Source organism: Hetaerina americana, unplaced genomic scaffold (genome assembly GCF_022747635.1).
Source record: "Hetaerina americana unplaced genomic scaffold, ioHetAmer1.1.p SCAF_36, whole genome shotgun sequence".
Taxonomy (NCBI): Eukaryota; Metazoa; Arthropoda; class Insecta; order Odonata; family Calopterygidae; genus Hetaerina; species Hetaerina americana.
Window position 1 is genome coordinate 4,034,228 of NW_027286941.1, and position 24,018 is coordinate 4,058,245.

The window sequence follows — 24,018 nt, forward strand, 5'->3', positions numbered from 1 at the left end:
CCAACCTTCCCAATCTTCATTCCCTACACCGCGAGTGGCGCCTGCCACAGATTGCGAAAAAATATCGTCTGTTTCTCTCATCGATATTTTAAAGTCTTAATTTATATAGCATACATACCGGGGTAAAATATCGGAAATGTAATTAACCGGCTTTAAGAACAAAACACCGGACGAGAAATAATTGGGCATCCTCAAATAGATTCATTTCAGAACACCGAGTTTATTTCACACAAGTATTTCATCAAAATCGTGTCCTTAGTAAAGAAAATGCGGGAAAGTAAGTGATTTAAAATGTGCTTATATTTTAAATCCCAATCATGATTTCGATCGTCGACATATTTTAAATCCTAATCATAATCTCGATCATCAATATATTTTAATTCAGATTTTTCGTAGACTGTAATTTCACGAACAGGTTTGCTCACTAAGCATTCCTTAAATAAAAAAAGCCGACCGAATTCTTAATACTAAGATATTTATTAGAAGTGAGCGTATATTTGCTTTCTGTTACGTGCAGCGGTAATGCAGAGTAAAAAAAATAGAATGCTATGACATTTGCTAGGCGTGTTGAATCAAAATACAATTGGTGGTTGTAAAAGATTAGCTTGAGAGTAGATCAGTGAGGTTTCATTATTCTCAGGCGTAGTACAATTGAACCCTGTCGTACGCGGGAAGACTTCGCTAGGATGCGAATAAGCGTATCGCTTTAACGCTTCACACCAATTCTGGAAAAAATAAACGACAAGCATGGAATGCTTACATTGATCTATCGACGCTGGTTTACGCATTTAGAAAATGGTCCGTTTCATAAACATATATACAGAAGGAAAGTGTCAAATAATTTGTTATACTTCGATATCAATTCTGCCTGTGCTGACCACAACACACAGTTCTCTTCCATTTAAAAGGAGTCACAAATTACATCGGAAAGTCAAAAAAGTAAGACAAGTTTGGTAGAACCTAGATATTTAAATACGTGTATAGTATACAGGTATAATCAAGGATTTGTTTTCCTATTGCGAAATCAACGGGAACACAAAAATCACATACTAAAATATATCTCCCATTTGCACGCTCCTTTTCCTCCTCTATCATAATTGGTGTCCTAGCACTGCCTGCCATGCATCATTGCGGTGATTTTCCAGATACTTCATTGATGTAAATTACGGAATCATGCCTGCCTTGTTCAACCTTGCCCTTTCCTTTCCCCCTTATTCAAAATTTTCGTGCAGCTGTAAATCAGGGAAAATTTAGGTACGTATGCGTATATTTTCCACGCCACAAAATACCGAGTTGATACAAAAATTATGGAATACAGATAAATAACACATTATTTTGTGCGTCAGTAAAGCCGCTGATGGAAGGAATCTATCTGAAATATTCGGGACGAGAACAGCGCAGAGTTAAAATAGTGTAGGGTGGATTATAAAGAGCAAAAGAAAGGGGTAAGTAAGTAAGGATCTACAAGACAAAAAATAAAGGATTTCTCCCGAAAAAAAAATTAGAGAATTTTTTCCTCGGGTTAAAGCCTGGAGGTGTCGTTTCATTATCATTTCTCTTTTTATTCCCCAATTCTTTCCTTATTTCACCCACGATAACTCCGCCTGCTAAGTGTCGAGCGATGGGGTGTTTAGTCTGGTCGATTGGGTCTCAGCCGACGTGACAGAACTGAAAGGAGGAGCGTCAACTCTCTTTTTTTCAATCGATTACGAGAAATTACGTTTCTCATTCGCCCCCTCTCCCGTTCCCGCGCCTCCCCCCCTCGTCTCTTCACGATTCATTGGTTCCTCTTGATCTCGCAATGCTTCCCTTCTCTTAAGACGCGCCTTGGGATAATCAAGCTCCAAATGGATTTTTAAATTAACCCAACCGAGATTCATTCATTGAAAATAACCGAAAAATAAAACTGAGTTAATTAAGGAGGAGTCATTCGCGAGTGTTGCCAAATATTTTGAGCCACATTTTTAATTAACCTTTTACCACACAGTCCATATAAATATAGAAACTGGATTTTTCGCTATCATTGCCGAGAAATCAACAGAGCAAGAGGCAATGATCAACAGCTCCGTATTTTGAAAAAGTTATCATCGGCATGCAACACCAACTGAATCAATAAAATGATTTACTGAATTCAAGGACATTGTTTCCTGTTGACCTCACCACGAGGGAAAAGAATTAAATGAATCAATAATCACAAAAAAACATTGAATACAATTTAATGAATTTCACCAAGTATCAGGGATTTTATCTTCAAATATTATTTGGAATATTGGAGAAAAGGAAAACAATCGGTCCCTTGTCACAAGTCCGCGTATTCGCATACGGCCATTTTCAGTTCAATCCGGAGGGAATATTTAACTACAGCACAAGTCTAAAACTAATCAGCGTGAAGGCTAAGAATTTCTGTGTACAACCTTTGAGAATTTCAATTAATCAACCTTGTTTCTGTCCAGCATTTATACCTCTGCCGCTAATTAGAGCAGATTTTTCCCAGTGATAAGCGCAAAAGTTGGCCAACCATGACCAAGCAACTAGCTCCAGGAGAGGCCATCTTGATTTTAAACGCATCCGTTCATTAGTAAATGAATGTCTCAGATGCGTAGCTTATTGTTGACTAATAGCAAAAATTAGGACCGTAATGTCTCATTTCGTCCTTATGGCGAGGCAATCAAGGTCACTTACGGATTTATAATGCACTATTGAATTTAGCAGGAAAATATCAAAAATGTATTAATTAACTATCGTATCTTGAAAAATATTATATATATATATATATATATATATATATATATATATATATATATATATATATATATATCGCTCAATCGTTACATAGCTTTCGCTGTTTCTCAGACACCGTCTTAGACGATGAATATCCTGTTTGGACTTCTAATTAGAGCAATGTACAACTCTCGAGGTCCCGCGTGTTCCACTAACCGTTGCCAAGAATGGTCCGAAACGCTTATCAACGATGTTTGGGTAAGATTAAACGCAAATCTTTGAAATGCGCCATGCAATAAAAGTAACGTCAATGAAAATAAAAACAAAATAAATTCTACCCACTGGTATGAAACAACCTCCAGAAAAGTATAAACGTAAGACATTGCCATACCTAATTTTAGCAGAGGAAAATTTAACACCCAACTTTCTATTTTATGAGCACGTACAAATCAAACCTTAGGTGCGGTGGTAACATAGGCTTCAAAATATGAACTGTTTTATATTAAATGAAAAACCCTTCATCGGTTGCACCGCCCAATTATTTTAAAAGCCAACTTTTTCACTTATAACGTTCACGAACCGTATTTTTTTTAAAAATTGGATGCAACAACGCGGAGACACGAAACATTGCCATTTAAAATGTTATAAGTCGGACATAACGTAGGATCCATTCTCGTCCGTCTCACAACGTCCTTCAATGAAAACTGCTCCGAAGGTTGCGTCCTACATGGGATGGACTATGGGCAATGCGATATATGAATTTAACTTTTGGAAAAATAAAAAGGTTGATGACATTCCGTTACTGCAAAATTGAATTTAGCCAAAAAATTCTAATGAGCAATAGCTATCTCCTTCAACCTAAGCATCCACGTCTTCCCCGAAAAATAAATTCCATTCATCTCCTCATTTGCGATAAAATAAAACTAATTGTTTCCCCATTTACACCACGCATGAAAGTTAAAAGAAAATTACCCAAGCGTTGTTATAATGCTGCCCACGACAAGATTATAATGACCACGGGATCATCCCGGTAGAAAAGCAAAAGAAAAGCAAGTTCCCTTTTCCGTCTCATGCGCATTCTCTTGGGAATCGTACACAGGCAAACAAAACGCGACGACCTAAAGGCAGTCGTGAGGTCCATGGAAGACATCGCCGTGACGTCACCGTCGTATAATTCTTGGTCGGGGGAATGGAAGGAGGGTGGGGGTGGGGCGAGGGAGACCGGGGATGGGGTAGTGGTAAGAGAGTGGGAGTGGGGCCACCCACTGTTGAGTCTAATACACGGAAAGAAGGGCGAGGGAGAGTAGGGTTAAGGGGGAGGCGACGGGTGGATGAAAGGGCGGGTGAGGGAGGGAAGGAGGGGGTGGGGAAGGAAAGGAACGGAGCCGCTGGGGAATAACTGCAGCGTGTTTCTGGCACCAATCCAGAGGAGCACGCATTATTAGGCGCATATATGTGAAGGCGTCTCCAGTCCTCCTCCACTCCATGCCGCCACCTTTCGCAGGAGACGAGATCTCGTTCGCCTCTCCTCTCTACCGAAAAGGCAATCGAGAGGAGGACACAAAGCGGGATTTGTGCGAGCCAAATGAACCAGTTTAGAATAGAATCCACGAGGTTTTTCATTCAATCATACCTCCATCAGCTCGGGAACTTACGTCACGTCAATTAAGCATTGTCCTTTCAAGTGTTACCATGACGATTGCTGGGAAAACGGCACGACATTTCGCACAGGATCACAGTTTTCTTTTGCAGAACCACAGTCACAATAAGGTAATAAAAATAAGCACGTATTATATACATATAATATATATAAATATACATACATATATGTATATATATATATACATACATATATATATATATATACATATATATATATATAAACAAAGTAATCAACCCGTAGGTCGGTTTAGTAGGTGATGGTAGAGTTCACCCAGTACTAAGCCGGACGGCGGGTGAAATTCACACATCAGGGTATGGGGCCAGTTCCTTTCCCTGTTCTGGTTTCCCAGGAAGACCTGGTACCCGAAAAATCACTTTAGCTTAGGTGGAGCTGCAGGTTCCCGGTGCCTTACCCGGGAATCGAACCCGGGACCCTCCGGTCAGCAGTCCAACGCTCTACCCCCTGGACTACTGCGAACCTATATGTACATGCACATATATATTTTTCTATATATATATATAAACCATAAACAAAACAATCAACCCGAAGGTCGGTTTAGTAGGTGATGGTAGAGTTCACTCAGTTCTAAGCCCTATACGGCGTGTGAAAATTCACACATCAGGGTAGGGGGGCCAGTTCCTTTCCCTGCGCCGGTTATGGTTTCCCAGGAAGACCTGGTACCCGAAAAATCACTTAAGCTTGGGTGGAGCTGAAGGTGCCCAGAGTGCCTTGCCCGGGAATTGACCCTTCGGTCAGTAGTCCAACGCTCTACCCACTGGGCTACCGTGACCCTCAGGTCAGCAGTCCCTCGCTCTGCCCACTGGACTACCGCGACCCACACACACACACATATATATATATATATATATATATATATATATATATATATATATATATATATATATATATATATATATACACACACACACACAGGCACACGCGTGGACAGATGTTTTCCATTAGAAATGCCTTTTTTTGAGTCCACGGATCTATTTATACCATAACGCCCGTAAAATACTTAACTCAATGAATGGTTGTTTGGTTATATGGCGCGTCTACGGATTTCTTATTTGCGACGGAGTAGTTCCGAAAACTTGCCCTGACGTATTATTGGTTAATGTATCTGACGAAAATTTGGGAAACGAGTTCAAATTTTCCTGTGGAATCTCTGATCCTATATTAATGCTAAATGTAAGACGCTTTAGGGACAAGAATAATTTGAAGAGGTGAGTGTTTTCCAAAACAATATCCTACCATGTTCCTTCAGCCGTAAAATCTTGTAAGATATGGGTATATGGCGTCTTAACGACCGCGTACTAAGTGCTCATTCTTTGCCTGATCATGGATCATGGCTGTTCAGTCTCACTCATGCCCGAATTTATTTGCATTTTTTTTATAGTACCATATATCATAGTGCTCCAATAGTCAGAAGTGCCACTAAGAGGGTAAAATAACGTTCCTTAAATAGAAAATACCATTCAGTAGGCAACAATTTCAGAGTGTAAAAATCATTCGCCTCGACTCAAATGTTTTTTACACTCTGAAATTGTTGCATTGAAATGCGCATCAGCGGATGACTCCGTTAAAAGTTACTGTTGCGGCAGTTTCTTTGGATCATTTAGTGTCTCTTAAAAAGCTTTCAGCATGATTTCAATATTTGATTCCGTCCAAATTTGAATACCTGTGTGCGTGCAAGCATAATTAAGATCCTTCGATACTTGCAGTCTTTCCCATCGTTGACCTTAGAGAGTACAGCATTCGCAAATTGCATATGGTATACTTTTTTCTTTATTATAGTATATCTTATGAATGAAGCAAGCTAGCATAATACAATGAACCCTACGTAATCTATGATAAGAAGCAAATTTCCTTATACTGAGGGATTCACATTCCACAATTGACCGTCACTCTTACCGATACGTTTTTCTGTGCAGTAATAATTGGATATTTAATGCGTGTTACTGTCCAATGCAAGGGCGAGGAAGTCCGCTTTTGATGGGTACACTCGACAATAAATTCAATTAATATTATCTAATCTTTCAAGGTCCGTGCTAGAATTTTTTCAATTATTAACGCATGAAATCTTTCAATAACAACATTAATAATACATTACATCAAGGAAATTGCAAAAAATTGCAACATTACTACAGCATGTAATTGTTACAGGCTAACAACATGGATATATACCTGGGGAAATTACTTCAAAGACATCTTGCTCAAGAGTTGTGAAAATTAATAAGAGTGAACGCACAACCTGTTCGCAGAAATAGAACGAAACTCCAGAGGGAGCACAATCATCTACACGCCGTACATATATTTCATCCAAGTATTTTTATTCGCATATCAAAGTTCACATTGTACTGTGACGCAGTAGGCATACTGAAAATTTGAATTCCAAGTAGTTTATTCATCTGCTTTGCTAAAACATACAGGCAAAACTATAATTATGACCATCGGAAATGAGTAAATGGCCATCAAATTCAAGCATTCATTTATAGAAATTAGTTTATGCCACTAAATTCCTTTGGATTTAATTAGAAACATGAAGTCTTGAAAATAAGCTTTTTTAGATTAACACCCGAATGACACGTGAATGCTTGACTGTTTTTCACTGCAACTAAATAAAAACCCCTACATCTTAACTGATTAGCCGTAGCAGAATACCGTAATTATACCCTGAGAATCCATAGACCAATAAGGACATAGAAAATACTTGAGTGCTACCGTTTCAGACTTGACGGCAGTTGGGAAAATCTTTTGAGCAAGCGACCTGAGACATGGAAGTAGGTGCTCTACACCCGAGTTCTTTATTTTCATATAAAATATATTAATTACTGCGAGTGATGCCTTCCCTTAAAAAGCCGAAGTCCTAAAAGAGAAATTCAAATGTACTCGGAGAGAATAAACGTTGACCGCGGACCCGGGCTGAACGGCGCATGTGCCGAGGAGAGCCACGGCGATGGAGAGGAACATTTACGAGATCTTTATTCATTTATCTTCAGAGGCCTGTGCCTCCCTTAAGATGTCGCCGCAATTAGACCCCACGAGTTTATTCCTGCCCACGGTTCCACTAATTACGCCGTTACGGAAAAGAGAGGAAAAAATGAAAAAGAACCGAGCTCCTTATCAACGCGTCCGTCATTTTTATAGATATGATTGATACATTGACTGTGCTCTCGCGGGGACTAAAACGTCAAGTTTACGACACACTCCGGTCCATCCCCTGACGACGGGCGGTTGATTAGCGGAGGCTGCGAGAGATAAATGGCGCGGTACACGCCCATGCCTCGAGCAGGATTCGAAACCGAACCGGTTGGACGGGAGAGGGAGATGAGGAAGCTTTTGGCGCGCCGGAGAGTTGTAGCCGGCGGAGGCAGTTAGGCAGGCAGTCCGGGATGGGGAGGGGAAGGACCGAAACACGTTCGGCCACACAACTTCTCATTTCGCCATCGCCATAATTAATAGCCGAGGATTTTCACGTCCTGGTTTTTAAGAACTGGAATAGCGCACGAGCTCACTCAAGTGCCGCGAGAAATCGCTGGAAATTGAAAACCTAAACTGGCGATAAACCGTTGGTTCTTCAACTTCCGCTGAATTTTACTCATTGAATTAAAACAAGATTAAATGCAAAGGGGATAAAAAAGTATGTTGAATGAAGGATCGACCGAAATAAAATAGAACAAAAGACAACTATTAACTTTGAATAGCATAATTTTAAATATTTTCTTATGCATTCGTGACCTCTGGTGTGGATTTCATAGAATAAACGTTTAATTCTATACGACAAAGATGCACCTGACAAGATATATTTCGTCCCATCAAATTTCATTATAATGAACACGCACGCAAAGCATATGCACGATATTTATGTGCATAAATAGGACAAAACTATTAAATCTGAAGGCCTAGACTGAGCGAATGTACTCGAATATCATACTGCGTCCTCTTCCAGATTTCCGTCTTTCGCCTTCCAGATTCACGTAGCAGCAGCTCTCAAGCAAATTTCAATCGTTTCAATACCTTACTAAACTTTCAAATTGCAGCAGTAAAACCTAAAGGATGGTATATTTTACACGATAGTTCAAGAAAATGTGGAAACGGAAAAATATGTACACTTGATGAGATAAATTATTATAGCATTATCCAATTATCATAGCATTATAGCATATATAAATTATAGTAGCATTAGAAAGATGGATCGCATGAATAACAATAGCGAATCTAATGATGTTTTGCTTTACGGCAAGATTATCAGGTACTATCACAGCAAATACCTTGTCATGTTTCGCCGACACTAAATACTATATTAACTCTCCTTTGTTATGAGTAAATTGAAATTATGCTTCTTTGCTGGTTTTTTCCTCATTCACATGAATCCCAATGTTAACTAGCATTGACTCATTATAAGTAGATGCGAATCGAAACTGCTGAACACTTATTAGGCGCTTTAAGGATATTATTTAGGCTTCTAATTTGTCAACATAAAAAACAGCAGCAACTTGTCCTCAATTAATTCTGAAATTCTTAAATGGAATTTATAGCCAATGATAATTTGTATCTAATTTGAATCTCTTCAATTGTGTCACCCAAATTCCGTTTTGATTTATATTCAAGAGAAAATATCTGTGCAATATGCATTGCGATATAGCGTTCAACAATACATTGACAGAAAATCCTAAAGATTCCATATGAGCGCATTACTGTAGTGAATAGACGCAGGTAACAATCGACCACGGAGTTGAACAGGGAGTGCAGTGGCACTGATAGAAGGCGTTTAACTCACGGGAACAAGAACATCCCAACGTAGTTTATGCCCTTGTGGGGCCAACGCACGCGGGAAAATATACTGCTGCCTCCCTGCCCCCATTTCCAAATCCATAAATAAACCGATCAGAATCAATCATGAAAATACGTGGGAACGGGGGTGTAGATGGGAGAGAAAACGCCCACAATAAATTTTTCAATTAGCACCGAGAGGTCGTTTCTCTACCGAAGTGAAAATATACGACTTTAACCCAACTTTCACCCCTATCACAACTCTGCCTACAGCACACAAATGCGAACACGCGTGCACGAAACACGGATCGAGAGACCAGTCGTCCGCGGGAGAAATGTTTATACCTTTACGGCGGAGAACATATTAAAGTGTGCTTTTTATGTATTGGTGTGTTTTTTTACCAACAAATTTTCTTATTTCTTCCCAAAAAGATTTCATTTACGATTTACCGCTTAGATTTCGTAGCCATTTTGCACACTCTAGTTCGCTCTCCAATTCAATTATATTCCCACGTTAATGTTGAAGAAACAGGGTGTGTATATATATATATATATATATATATATATATATATATATATATATATATATACACACCCTGTGTATAACCCTATATATATAATATATATATATATATATATATATATATATATATATATATACACACACACATATTATCACTCTTTCCGATTTATCGTATCATAAATTTACTAAATATTCCAAGCACAAATGGAATTTTATGTTTATCCATAACGCGTGGAATATAAGATAATACTATTTTCTATAATTTATATACCTTCTCTTCCATTTTGAACTACTTAGAGCAGTTGCAATGTGTTGGCATCCGAGAAACTGTGGGGGATACCGCAACATTAACTTTTAACGGAATCATCCACTAATATGCATTTCAACGCAACAATTTGAGAGTGTAAAAATCATTCACTTTGACCGGGATTTGAACCCGGATCCCTCACTGTCCGGCCGAGTGCTTTAGCCAGTTAAGCTATCCAGACGCCCTCTTAAACCCTGAAGTTTTCTATAAACGGGTCTTACTTTTATATTTTGAGCATTAGTTTTATTTGATAAAAACCTGTCCCGAGATCAAGAGTTATTAGCCGTTCGTCCCAACTGAAGAGCTATAGTCTCGAAATCAGATGAACATCAGGATCACTCGAATTCACCACACACGCCATTTGTGTCGGTAATATTTGGGTTTTGACACAACATAATAAAACCCCTAGGTCAATGCAGAGAATTCACATAACAATCGCTCCTAAGAGCTAGGACATAGGTCTGACTGGGGCACATAGCAAAAGCCCTTAACGTACTATTAGTTCCTTGGGAACAATAGCTACCGTCTGCATGTTCGATCAGGAAACACGAATGAAAAGAAAGATGGAAACTCTATCTGCACTTATGAAACCAATCTTCGGGTTGATTGCTGTGGTTATCTACAGCATGGTATGTAGTCATGCAAGGAAATTCGATGAGCACAATATAACGCCATAGAACTAATTCCAGCAATACTTAAACCGAGAGTTATGAGTATGTTTAAATGAAAACCGATTAAATATGCGCTAGCGTTCCATTTTTAATAATTTGATAGCATTGGCATTCGCTGCCCGCTTAAATACGTAGCAGGAGCTTCATGGTAGGCTAAGCGAAGAGCTTTGCTTCCTCAACTTCGATACGGCGATCCAGCGACCTTTACGGTGTGGGCTTCTATCATGGATCGGAGTGGTGCTGTGCACTTGGTGACTAAACTGTTCGAATCGAAAGGTTTTTCATTCATACAATTTCGAATTAAAATACGACCCCAAGATATTACTATCAATCAATAGCAGTAAAAATATAAACCTCCCGAAAAGATTTATTCAGATCATACCATCTCGGTGTGTACAAACGCCTAGTAGCTCGCGGTCTGTTCATGACCGCACGACATCCTACTGACAATGAGAAGTGTTGGAACGGGAACAGGGTACTCAGGCACCGATCGCAGAGTTCAATTGAACCAGGGTGAAGATCCACAGAACTCACCAAACTATGCCCGCATAAATTTATGAGGATCAGAATTGTCGTAAAATTCATAAGCGGCATTGACAAAACGTTGGCCACAGTATCTTGTAATCTAATCTCAGCGCCATAGAGCATTCAGGTCAGACATCATAGTATGGCATTTATCACAAAGCTAAAACATAACTAAAACTAAAAAAATAACTAAGTACTAAGCCGTACAGTACTAAGTAAGAGTACTGTACGAGTACCATTAACATTCTGAGCAGACGAATTTGCTTTTGAAAAAAAAATGAAAAGCTCTTCTCTAAGAGGGAAAGGGGTAAATCATTCGGCTAGTGACGAGACGGTTCAGGGTTCAAAACCAGGACTCCCACCTATACGCGCGCGGTTTTTTGCGCACCGAAAATTCTGGGAAATTGAAGGCGGCACGCCGTAGGACTCTGACCCCTCCCTTCCCCTACGTGTGAATTTCACACGTCGTAGAAATTAGTCCCACGTGAGTTTTTCCCAAACATATCACACAAACCTTCGGCCCGTGTTTTATAGTCGATTCCGCGAACGTTTTAGGAAACGTAGCGGAGGGAGGTAGGCGGCGATGATTTCAAGTGGGGACCTGAAGGGGCGCAACACTCGTCTCCACTCTCCTCCGTCCCAGAGGAAGAGGCGGGTGGGATGAGAGACTAAAAATCCGGCCGAAAAAGATTGGTGCGTGTCTGGTGGGATGGCGGCGGGGAAAGGGGGCCCGAGGGCCAGAAGAGGGGATAGACAGACGGACGGACGGCGAAGAGTTCCCGGCGGCGCACGCCATCGACGAGGCACGCGACACACGTAGTGCAAGCGATGTCGTCGGTGCCACACACGCACGCATACACGCGCTGCTAACCGAGAGTGCGTGACCGAATGGAGGATCACGCATCTTCTCAATAGCAACAACGCCTCGCCACTCCAAACTGCGAGACGCACAGTCCTCCGCCCCAATCCCACCCACACCTCAACGCCGGTCTACTCCCGAGGGTGAATAAAAAAGTCGGCAGGTACACTCGTCTCCCCCACGTTCGGGGGACGTGAAGCCTGGTCGCCGTCCGAGGTCGTGGGCAGATTCGGTCGATGAATCTTTTCGAACAGAATGTCTGGGAAACCGGTATTTAATGTCTCCGACAGTAATTCTCCTGTCTTTCGGTTGCGTCATTCCCACTAGGCATTGTCGAGCATCGAATCTAGAACGAAATTGTGAACGGGAAGGAGAGTAATAATTTCGGAGAAGAACGTGGAATACGAAAGATGTAAATGTACGCAAAACGACCAAAATGGCTGTACCTAATGAGTGGTTGTCTTTTATTTGCAGACGAGTGACAGTAGCAACTTCCAAGAAATTTTAACCATATTAGTTATAGCCTTGTCAATTATAAATAGAACGCATTAAAAAAATAAATGGAAAAAGATATTCTAGATCAAATTAGTTGCATTATAATAATTAAGTTTTATTATTTAACGGCGCATATTTAATTTATAGGTAATCGCAAACAGAAATTATTATCAAGCATGATTTACATTCCAAAAGCAAATGTACTTTTTACGATTTAAAGAACAAATCATCGGAAATCAAGAAAATAACCCACACGCCCTTTTTTGGCCATAGCCTTCCGTTAGTATTTGCGTTTTAAGTGTGGCCTAAGGCAACTATTTTTCTACTAAGGTGGCCCAGAAAACGTGAAACGTTGGACAACCATGTTCTGGACTGTGAGTTTCGAAGGACTGATTCTCAAAATGCTTTTTGGTGAGGTGCTAGAACATGTCTAAGATATTTTTGAGAAACTAGACTTCCTTTAACCAACTGTGTTCAATCATCTTAACATACCACACAGTAATCAACCCGAAGGTCGGTTTGGTAGATAATGGTCGATTTCACCCAGTACTAAGTCCGGCGGCGTGTGAAATTCACACATTCGGCACAGGGTAGGGGGGCCAGTTCCTTACCCTGTGCCGGTTATGGTTTCCCAGGAAGATCTAGTACCCGAAAAATCACAACTTGGGTGGAGCTGCAGGTACCGAGAAAGGCTTGCCCGGGAATCGAACCCGTGGTCCGTAGTCCAACGCTCTACCCCTGGACTACCGCGGCCCACCATCTCAACATGATAACTAGGAAATTATATTATTGGGTAAGATATCATTTCTGCCCATAAATTGCAAGATTTATGGGCAGAAAAGCAGTTGGTTGTTCAAAGTTGGAACATCAAGCAGGGTGCGGCATTTTGTGGACTGCCGACAAATGATTTGAATAGCCCAAGTTGTGTTAGTAGCATGCGCATTAGGCATTCAGCAAGTACATTCCTTCGGGCATCACTGCGCAAACATGTTAAAGTGAAATTCAAACTTGCGTGAACTAACCAAATTAGTTATTTTCAATACATTTTTAGCATCCTCCTTAGAATTTTAACGTTGCCGCATGGCACCGATTTCCAAGTCCCATATGAAACTAAGGGCCATAGTGTCCCGCATCTTCGACCGTCAATCATTTCTGAGACGGCATCAACGGCAGACTTAGGAGATGCGTAAACACGCCGTGATGGAAGATGGCAGAGATGGAGGCAAACGGACTCGAGGTAAACTCGTCGCAAAGATATACAAACGGAGAAGGACGAAGGCGCGGCTGCAGTGAAAAGCCCACCAGGAGATTGGGCGGATGAACTATAAGAACAGAGGGGGAGGGGCATTGAGAGGGGGACTCACGTACACGCAGTGAAAAAAAATGTGGGTAAAAGGAAAGCTGCCCTTTTTTTATCCACCTCGTCATCACGCCTAATGACGAAGCATCGTCCGGACAAATGAGGGGCGGGAACCGAAATCGAGAGTCGATAGTGTGCGGAAGGGATTACTATGCGCATTTATTAATTTTTTTCCATTGAGGCGTCGTCCATGTACTTGGAAATTTTCCCCCGTACCAATGAGTCGTCGATTCCCACTGTAGAGAGAATAAATTCTTGACCGGAGTCAGCTCTCCTTCGAGCATTGAAAGTGAACTGGGTAGATGCAGATGGGAGGACAGGGAAGGGGGGGGGGTGCGGCTGGGTAGTAAGGAGTTGAGGAAAAGAAATAAAACAGGGGATTGGAAGGGGGTCTCTATGCCATAATTCCGGCGCGGCAACACGCACGCACCAGGGGCACATGAGGGAGGAGAGAGAGGTTAATCGCTCCAGCCGACGTCGGTGCCACAACACTGCATGGGGTCCCATTCCGGGTTTCTAACCGCGTCATCGCGTATAATGATGCGTCCGGCGCGCAATTAAACATCCCCAAACTCCCAAAAGGCAAGGAAAGGGGAAGGCTCAAATTGCTCGCGGACCCCGCAGACACCTTCGAAAATAGATGCTGGTCGTGCCAGTGGCAGCAAGGCCCACCAAGGGCCGCAAATCATCTGCACGGCTCCGGAGTTTTCACTCGATTGAAGGCCACGGCGTATTAACACCAACGCAATTATTTTCCGCAACGATGAAGGTGTAACTCTGTAGCAAACCATGGTAAGATAACGGTGGAGTGTCAGTCAATCAAATTATTTCACTGTCAAAATCGATTTGTTTCACAAAAGACCTATACTAAAATTATTGATAAGTTTTCACAAACTTACCACCGGAAACCTCTTTAACCCTATGGCTATAAAAATTGTTCATTTAATTAACATGGTTTACGATAGCTGAATAACGGTGAGAGACTGATAATTAAGAATTTTGTCGAAATCATTTGATAAAATTTCCTTACACAAGAAATCCAAGAGAAATACTGGCTGAAAATTGTTTTCTTGTTTTTTATTTTCAAAACTATAATTTTTAAAAATAAATATGCCATCATTTATTATGAAAAACGATACATTATATAATATAATGCCACTGTTACTATTTTGAATGACAAATTAATTCAGGTTTCTAATTAAATTATTTTTTGCTGACCTGGCAACTCACGGTTGCACTTTTCCTTCCTTGCAACATAAACGCAATGCCAGCCGTGTAAATTTCCATATCTAAGGACAATTATCGACTTTTCAACCACTTATAAAACGTAAGTGTGTACACACGTCGCAATGTTACAAAATTAGAAAGAAAAACTAATATACTGTCTAGATTAAAATAATGAGATGTTATTAGCGTTGCGTACACTAGCTCCGCCTTGATACGCAACTGCATACATATTCAATATTTATATCAAGTCATACATTTTCATATCCGACCTTCAAAGGTAATACGTATCTTGATTTGCATTAAAATACAGCAAATTAAAAGATAAATGAAGCTGAGCCTACATGTAAATACCATAGAAGCATATCCAGTCGACAATTATTCTTAGAATTTTCAAATGAATAAGAGGGAAGGCCAATGTCCAACTACAGGTATACATGTATGACGCATGAGGTATTGACTTACATTCTTATTGCGCTGTGGCCAATCGTACAATCAAATGCTAGTCGTAGAGGAATTCATTGCCCAATCGATAAAAAATACTTTCTTGTACATGGAATATTTTGGTAGGATGTATAAGCATCTCAAGTAGGTCTACGTTTTTACAATACAGAAGTCTCTCATTTCTGAGAAAATAATGATTTTCAAGAAAGCCTAGACTACTTTCAATCAGCGACACATTTCTTGCCTTCTATAAACATTCGGATTTTCCTTTGGGTCAAGGAGGTAATGAGAGTTTGGTAGATAATGTGAATGCAACACTAGTAAACCGAGAATGCCGCGCTTTTCCAACAACTAAAATTGGTAAATTATAACAATAGTCATTAGCCTACCGTCAAGATAAGAAATACTATACATGAATACCCAGTGATTCATTATCTCAGGCAGCTAAGAAACTGATACGAATATATTTGCAAAGCAAATGTTGACATTCTGCGTTTTTATATTTGGCCAGTTACCTTCTTTCTGAAATCATTGTGCTCGCATCCCTTCTGCAAGGTCTTCAATCCACACACAAGTGACAATATCAATGAATTGAAATCTTATAACGATACGTACCTCATAATCTGGATAGCACAAAAAAGATGCTTTTGACACGCAAATACAAAATTACTATGGAAATGGAGTGTAAATAGTGATATAAAAATTAAACCATTTGATGCTATCTCCTCCCCTGATATAGGGGAATTTTCCATTCCCGCATACTAAAGCACAAATTACCGAATAGCGTGTTGCGGTTGGGGGGCGGATGTGCTCTTTCAAAGGAACCGATTTTCTAGGTGGAACTCGCACAATCTTAATGAGCAAACTAATTCCTATGTCCCTTTTCCTGACCACGAAGGGGCCTTTGTTTCTTGAATGGAAGATATATCTGCTCCGGCCAATTAATTAATCAAAGCAAATCATTATCGCAGACACTGCAGTTATTAATTTGCGACCGTAATTGGTGCTGACTAACCACGCAGGTCGGACCGCTAAATAAAAAGCAAAACTCGAGTTTTCAATTGATTATTATTTTGAGAAGATTTCTCCATCCACAAGGGAAGCGAACAAATTACCAAGCAGTAAATGGAGAAATAAAAGTTGCCCATCGGAAATTTTGCAATTCTGTATACGTTGAATGCATTGAATAAGAAATTTCACCAACGCCTGTTTCATGCTTCCCAAACCTACGCAGGAGACTGAGTTGTTAATTATATAATGAATGCCCCGCTGCGAATCAACTTTTTGATATCTCGCAGCAAGGAATGCGCGCCCCGGAACCAGCAACTGATTTCCGCACCCAACATAAATAATCATGGAATAAAATACAAGGACATTTTGTGACTTCATAAACAAGCATGAAAGAATACACAGATCCCAAAAGGAAGTTAAATAAGGTAGAGCTAAAACATTTACTATGGAGTTCGATCCACCTTGACAACTGCCCGCTCTTTCCTTTATCTCGCGCATATACCCGAGCTATTTTTTACGCCAAAAACCACAGACATAGTCGTTCAGTAGGAAAGACAACGACATCGGCTTAACACATGCGAAGGCATTTATCTGCGGTTTTTCCCGACGGGCAGGAACTACACCCGAGGGCGGCATGTCCGGGCTCATCTTCCGCTGGCAAGCCGTCTGTCATTCCCCTTTCTCTCATCCTCCGCGGCGGTCGGCGCTCCCCCGCTCGAATCGTTTTTTTCTCCTCCGCCTTCGCCCCTTTCATCCCATGCTATGGATTCATGATTAAAAATGGTAGAAAAATAATACTAAGGGATGGCCATATTCAATATGGCCGCAACCAGGGAAGTAACCCTCGAAATATCCTAATCCATCAACCATTCGTAGGAACCTATTCCCATTCGATTCAGTGTCCATTTTCTCCTATCATTATTGACATTAATTTGTTCTTATATTCGTAGCAATTAATTGATTAGATGCTTGAAGGTTATTCATGCTATTTTGATCACAATCATGTTGAAGAAATGAAAGCAATACCAATATTCAAAACAAATCATAACCATTAGCAATCACGCATTGACCAACACTGGGGGACGATGGCCTAAGTGCTATTTTGAAGTTAAATGCTACCACAGGATTATAAATGAAAATTACGTTTAGAAAATAATTTAATCTCTCTGCCTTGATGAGATTAAAATCACAATTGGCTGGTTGCGGAGAGATTTTTTAGGATGACGGAAATGCTTGTTTAGAAAATGCTACGCAACTCTTCATTGCTGGCTGATTATTTCCCTATTCCAAATTTAATGGTAAGTAGTGTGTAGCAATATAAATTGAATATCTATTAAAAAGTATTCTGGCGGAAAAAAATGTGCAATACGTTGTGAATTAAGGTGCCAATTGGGAAAGAATAAAGATGATATAGAAAACAAATCGGCTCCACAATATTCCTACTATATCATAGCATTAATACGTCAACCCTCTGCTTTTTCTTTGCAAAATAAGAAGCATAAAGATTCTGGTATAAATTTAATAACTGCGTAAATATGATGGGGTGATCACGGGTGTAGTGAAAACAAAAATTAAATTTTTAAGAAAAACATATATCTTACAGAATGCTGCTCAGATGCAGTCATATGAAAACCAGCGAGCCATTTTGGAAGATCGAAGGAATACATATGTTTCAGGATGAATTTTAAGTTTCAGAACAAATGAAAAATACAGGCCCATTTATTTTTCTTCGTGCCTCTTCGCCTTTGTGATTATATGAATCAAAGAGTGAAACTATTATACTCCCTCCGCTGGTTTCGCATTAAGAGTTATGCTCTTCATCTTAATGTAGCAGACAGAATACATCGCAAAAACTATTACCGGGGCTAACATTATACGATATACACAAGAATAGCTATTTCCGATGAACTTCACAGACATAAAATACAAATAATTTAACCCCGCTTAGGCATCTTGTAGGATGGGAAGGAGAAGAGGAAAAGCCTTTTTAAAATACAAACTACGATTTCAAAATACCCTTGCCACTCCTTAAAAGAAGTCAAGCACGTGTGAGTTTAACAGAAACTAAGAAGGGACGCCTCTCCTTGTTAACTCCAGCCTTTAAGTCAAGAGTGAGCCCTAAGGATTCTTCCTACGGAGTGTGGCCGTGGAGATCAGTTTTCCTCCTCTCATCGTGCTTAATTATCTCTACAGAATGGGAAAAAAGGGCTTCGAAGAGGAAACGCGCGCACCAATTAACGAACGAACGAAGAGAGAGAGAGAGAGAGAGAGAAACAGCTGAGACGAAGTGTGTGCACTTGTTTGAATGCAAAAGCATTAAGCTGAGGTAAACGCACAAGGCACAATGTTTTATAAAAATATGCGCACCGTTATTTTGATTCAACAGCTAACTGATAGCATATGGAAAGATAACAATATACTTTTTCACGCAAGGTTGTTTCATAATATTTTATCAAGGACTTGAATATTGCCTTTTTCTCGCCCTTTTCAACGATTTTACGCACACTGCGATCAGCTTTCAGCTAATGCAATGAAATTCAAGCACAGAAGTGGGCATCCCTACTGATTGGAAACTTGTCATAAAATGTTACATTCTCGCAAAACCTTACCGTTCTGATTCTTACATACTTCATTGAAATTGATTTAAAACTAAAATTGTAAAACGGCAATAGAATCATGCGACATGTTTCAAACAAGACATTACTTCTCTTGACACACATCCATGATTAAAATAAACCCACAATGTGGGGAGATATCGAGAACCTTTGCATGTAGTCAACTGTCTTAATTTGGAGTATGCCCCACCCAGCAGCATTCACTTACTGTCCTGAATGCTCCGGGTTCAAACCTGGAAGATATCTCCGATTATGCCCGCTAATAGTCAAACGGAGTTAATTTCAGGATACCAGAACTTAGTGGGAAACCGCAGCTGGCATAGCGAAAGGAACACACCTCCCATCCTCGATTGTGTCTAACATTATTCAAGATATAGTGATTGATCGCTGGTACCCATCAAAAACGACATTAGGTGTAAGTACTGTGGCTTTGGTATTTGGATTCAGAGAAATACACGGAAAAGATCTAACAAATTCATCACACTGAGGACACTCCTGGAAGATCAAAGTGAACAAAAACTGCAAATAGAAGAGGATGGGATGAAAAATTAAACAAGCAGAAACGTATTCAACAGATTCAGGCGAGATGCAGTGGAAGTTCGTCATTTTGAAAAAACTAAATTTACCCCTTTCCACAGAATTTTTTTTTGTAACGTACAATGCATTTGCAACGCCTTTGCATTTTTCTCATTAGTAGGAACACACTAATTGGAGACGCTAAAGTAGTGTCAAGATATGAAAACGTTCGCAGATAAGAGCATCGAATGCAGAGCTTAATCGGTCGATTCTTAAGATTGTTGACTGTTGATTGCGAGAGTACCCTGGTTTCTTATTAATTACAATCTTTCTATCGAACATAAAATTGATCAAATATTGTCTTACAATCTATTTATCGTGTGGCCAATTATTAAGTGTCAGAAGTTTCGATTCCCGAAACATATGGAAGGAGACGCCAATTAGCGGCACAAAAGACTGTTCCTTCGGGGCAAGGAAGAGTTATAGCCTGTTCGGCTGAAGGTCTCCCGAATGAACCTTTGTCGTGGCAATTGTCACAGATATCGCAACGAGGCCCCACCTCGCACAACTGATATAAAAGACATCGGGGCATGAAATGGCCACCGCTGCGAAGGGAAAAAATCGAAATTTCATAAACAAAGGCATGAGCTTCAACGCTGATAGGAGCACTTCTTCGACAGCGAAACACTGTGCGAGATGGCGGAACAGACACGGAACCAATTATTTTTTGACGAGCCCCGAACCGCCCCGACTCGGAACCAGCTCTCCTCCGGGTCCACCGGGCAGAACTGCGCTGCAAGCCGCCGCCACCGCCTGGGGAGGGAGGGAGCCCTGCCGCTCCTTGGGCAAGAAGGAGTCTCAGCGCCGACGAACGGAGCCGTTTTCTTTCGAGAGCGTGATAGAGAGGGAGATGGGAGGAGAGGAGGAGAGAGCGAGACTGGGACGCCGGCGCGAGTTGGGGAAAGGAGAGGGAGACGGCAAAACAAAACAGGATCGCCCCCTAAAACGTCTTGAAAGGAGCAGACCCACGTGGTTTTTTCGAGAGAGTTGGGAGTGGGAGAAGGGCAAAACAGTTCATGAGGAGGGAAGGGATGGATGGGGTGCATTAGGTGGGATTTGTTGAAGGGGGCCTGATGGGAGACGAACTATAGCATAAGAACTATTATGTACTCCTCAAGCTCTCTGGTCCAAGAGAGAATGAAGAGCACGTCGTGAAGGACGATGGAATTATCACTGGTAGAATCAAAGGACCTAGGGCTCAGTGGATAAATGTCCCAAAAATATTCTAAATCTCACCCTCCCATTGCCTCAACCATCACTCCTCAACTTAGAATAAGAGAATAACTATATCACGACAGAATGCATTACGAAGGAGATTCATGCAATACTGCATGATTATTCAGCACAACCGTGAATTGGAAAGGGACATGTTGTCCAGTCCCAAAGTATTGGACTCTCCAAAGTAGCATGAAAATATGCATGCAGATTGTGAAATGAATCCGAGAAGATGGCCACCTCCGACGTCTTTGTCGAGTGACCTCATTGCTAAGACATAAATGATGTAGTTTTCAATTCAATTCATATACTAAGGTAGTGCCTTAACCTCAAAAACTCTTATCCCGAAGGAATGTCATGCAAAAAGATTTACTAAGTGGCATTTGGCTTAGCATACGATCCCAAAGAGAACCAATAGTATTTTTAAGTTACAAATCTCCTTTTCTGCGAGCATCCTGGCAGTTGATCGGTTCATTTACAACATTTTGCGAACGTTTACGTGAGGGAATCAAGAAAGAGACTTCAAACGAAAATGATTACCATGAAAAGATACGCTTTAAGAGGGAATGAGCTTCACATCCAACATAATTTTTGCATGATACATATACTATAACGCTGCCGCGATGTTATCTTATTTGAAAATTGATTCGATCAATAAGACAAAAGACGCTGTTGTTGAAAATTACGTTGAAAGGATAATGCCTGGTGCTTCACCAATAGCTTGGATATAAGAAATGAACAAATAGGGAGTACTTAATAACCAAATACTCGATTGAAATATTTTCTTTCCCAGCACCTTAACTAATAGTTTACCATGTAAATTACGGCTCCCATAATTTTGTACCGTTTTCATTCGAATGGTATATATCTACCGGAAAGACTCAAGACGAGGCCAATTTAATTCCAGTATTAAGAATTACAAAAGCTCACGTTAACATTTTTCTTTTCAGAAATAGTATGACGACAGGTACAGGACTTTCTTAAGACAAGGCAACAGGGCGTTCTTTATTGTATCACTACTTAAATAAGGTTTGAATTGAGAAATATTATGAATAAATTCAATATCCTATTTTTGTTAGGCTTCAGTTCAACACTTCCTTCTAACACACCATCTTACGACCAGCCGTGGCAAGTATTATATCACAATACCAGCATGTCAGAAACAAATGCTAGGAATGCTTCAAACTGAGTGTCAAGAAGCACTTCACATTGAAAACCTTGATTTTTATGTTTAGCTGCAAATTTTAGATACTTATAGTACGGTGATTACTTCACCTGGCAAGTTCATCAAAAAACTATTAAATAAGTTTTGGCACCTCGTAGATAAAATTTATTTATACAAATGTCACTAAGAGTGACATTGGTGTAAATAAGTTTTATTAGAATCAAAGAAACGGGTTTCCAGTTATTCGCATAAAAGTAACATAAAGCTTAAGTAATACGCCAAAGAAAACAGTAAAATCGTGAGCTCGATGCCCTTTTAAATTAAACAATTTAAATTGCGTCAGGAAGCCGTCTAATCAATAGGTCACCACATAGCTAAGGTAATATCTCTAAGGGATACACCCTGTTGAACGATACACAGGAGGAGGGAAGATATGCAGAGGGTACAGAGAGGATTTCCGGCTAGGCAAGAATAATGCGTGAGCGAACTGCTTTTTATGCACAACGAATAATTTTTACTAACTACCTGACTACGACATTAAACAAGAAACACAAGTACCGTTCAGCAAAGGGATGAGTACGAGGTATTTGGCTCACTAATTTTACAAAACCAGTGTATCCCCAATTATGCAAAACTTACATCCTGCCGTACGGTTACTAAAAACAGTATTTCATTTTATAAAAACGTACTACATCCTGAAGTGTATAACACCCTGCCATCGGTAAATTAGTTTTTTTTAAGCATGCATATATTAAAACACACTAAGCTGGACTAAAAGGCATCGGATGGATAAAAAAAAGAAGCTCCTTAGCATGTATTTTTACACAATGGTGAAAAAAGTCATGTAATTAATTTTTAAATTACCATTTCGATCCACAATAAAGTATAAACTCAAGGATATACGAAATTGCTACCATTAAATGTTAAATCGATGGCTTCTTACCTAAACTGCAGCAATAATCCAGTTGTTATCCCAAGATGTAACAAATATTTCGTCACTTCCTATTCACAAAGCACAACTTCTCAAATCGTCAATCTTGACGAGTGAGAAACACTACCTCCACCAGTCACTATCCGTCCAAGTACTTCTAAAGAAAATTACAATTTATGATGTATTTTCATTCATCTACCGTGGATTAAACCCGATCACATTTCACCAACATGTTTTTGAATCGGTGAGTTCAATTCATAGAAAGACTGACCGAGGATCAGCCACACAAGCGCCGTAACAACCGCCGAGCCAAAACAGTCCCGCTGTTCACTGCAACGCCGTGGAACACAGCCGGGATTTTCCCCCTGCAGCGACGGGAACGATGACAGTCCAGTAGAAGCGCTGATACAGATGCTCGCAAAATTTCAATCGTTTAAGGGATACGGTTACCTTTTGGCCATTTTAAAATCACCCGGGGTACTATGGGTTATTGGTGTCTCTCGAAGAATTATAAATTCTACCCTAGAGTCTCGACCAAACTCTCAGGTGAAAAGATGATTGAATGACTTATGGATATGCATGAAACGCCTGAGGTTAATTATGAAAACGCAAACACGGGAATCTTCAGGATAATAACACGCAATGTCCATGTAAATACTCACGTTTCTTCTGAACATTGATCACTGCGCACCCAAAACCTATAAGAATCCCTTACTACCTTGGGCGAGTTGTTCTTACCGTTCCAAAACCCCTTGGGTCCAAGAAATCTCTTCGGCGGTTAGATCTCTTAATTAAAATTGCATTTCTTCCCCGTTGTGTTTAGTAAAGCAAAGAACGCAAGTTGTTGTGAAGGAAGAAAGCGATCCGGACTCGCCCTGATGAGTGCGGAAAGACGTCTCCCCACGTGTTCCTGAGTTCTTGAGGGAATTCCTGGCCC

At 40.3% G+C, this 24,018-nt stretch overlaps 1 protein-coding gene across 1 annotated transcript in view; it reads right to left on the reverse strand.

The window, feature by feature from the left end:
• The window catches only part of LOC139691472 (uncharacterized), a 537,131-nt gene extending 513,420 nt beyond the window's left edge, over positions 1-23,711 (reverse strand). The window contains exon 1 of the mRNA XM_071589294.1: positions 23,094-23,711. The gene's annotated coding sequence lies outside the window, so the exon portion shown is untranslated. The remainder of the gene's footprint in view (positions 1-23,093) is intronic.
• Positions 23,712-24,018: the final 307 nt, after the last annotated feature.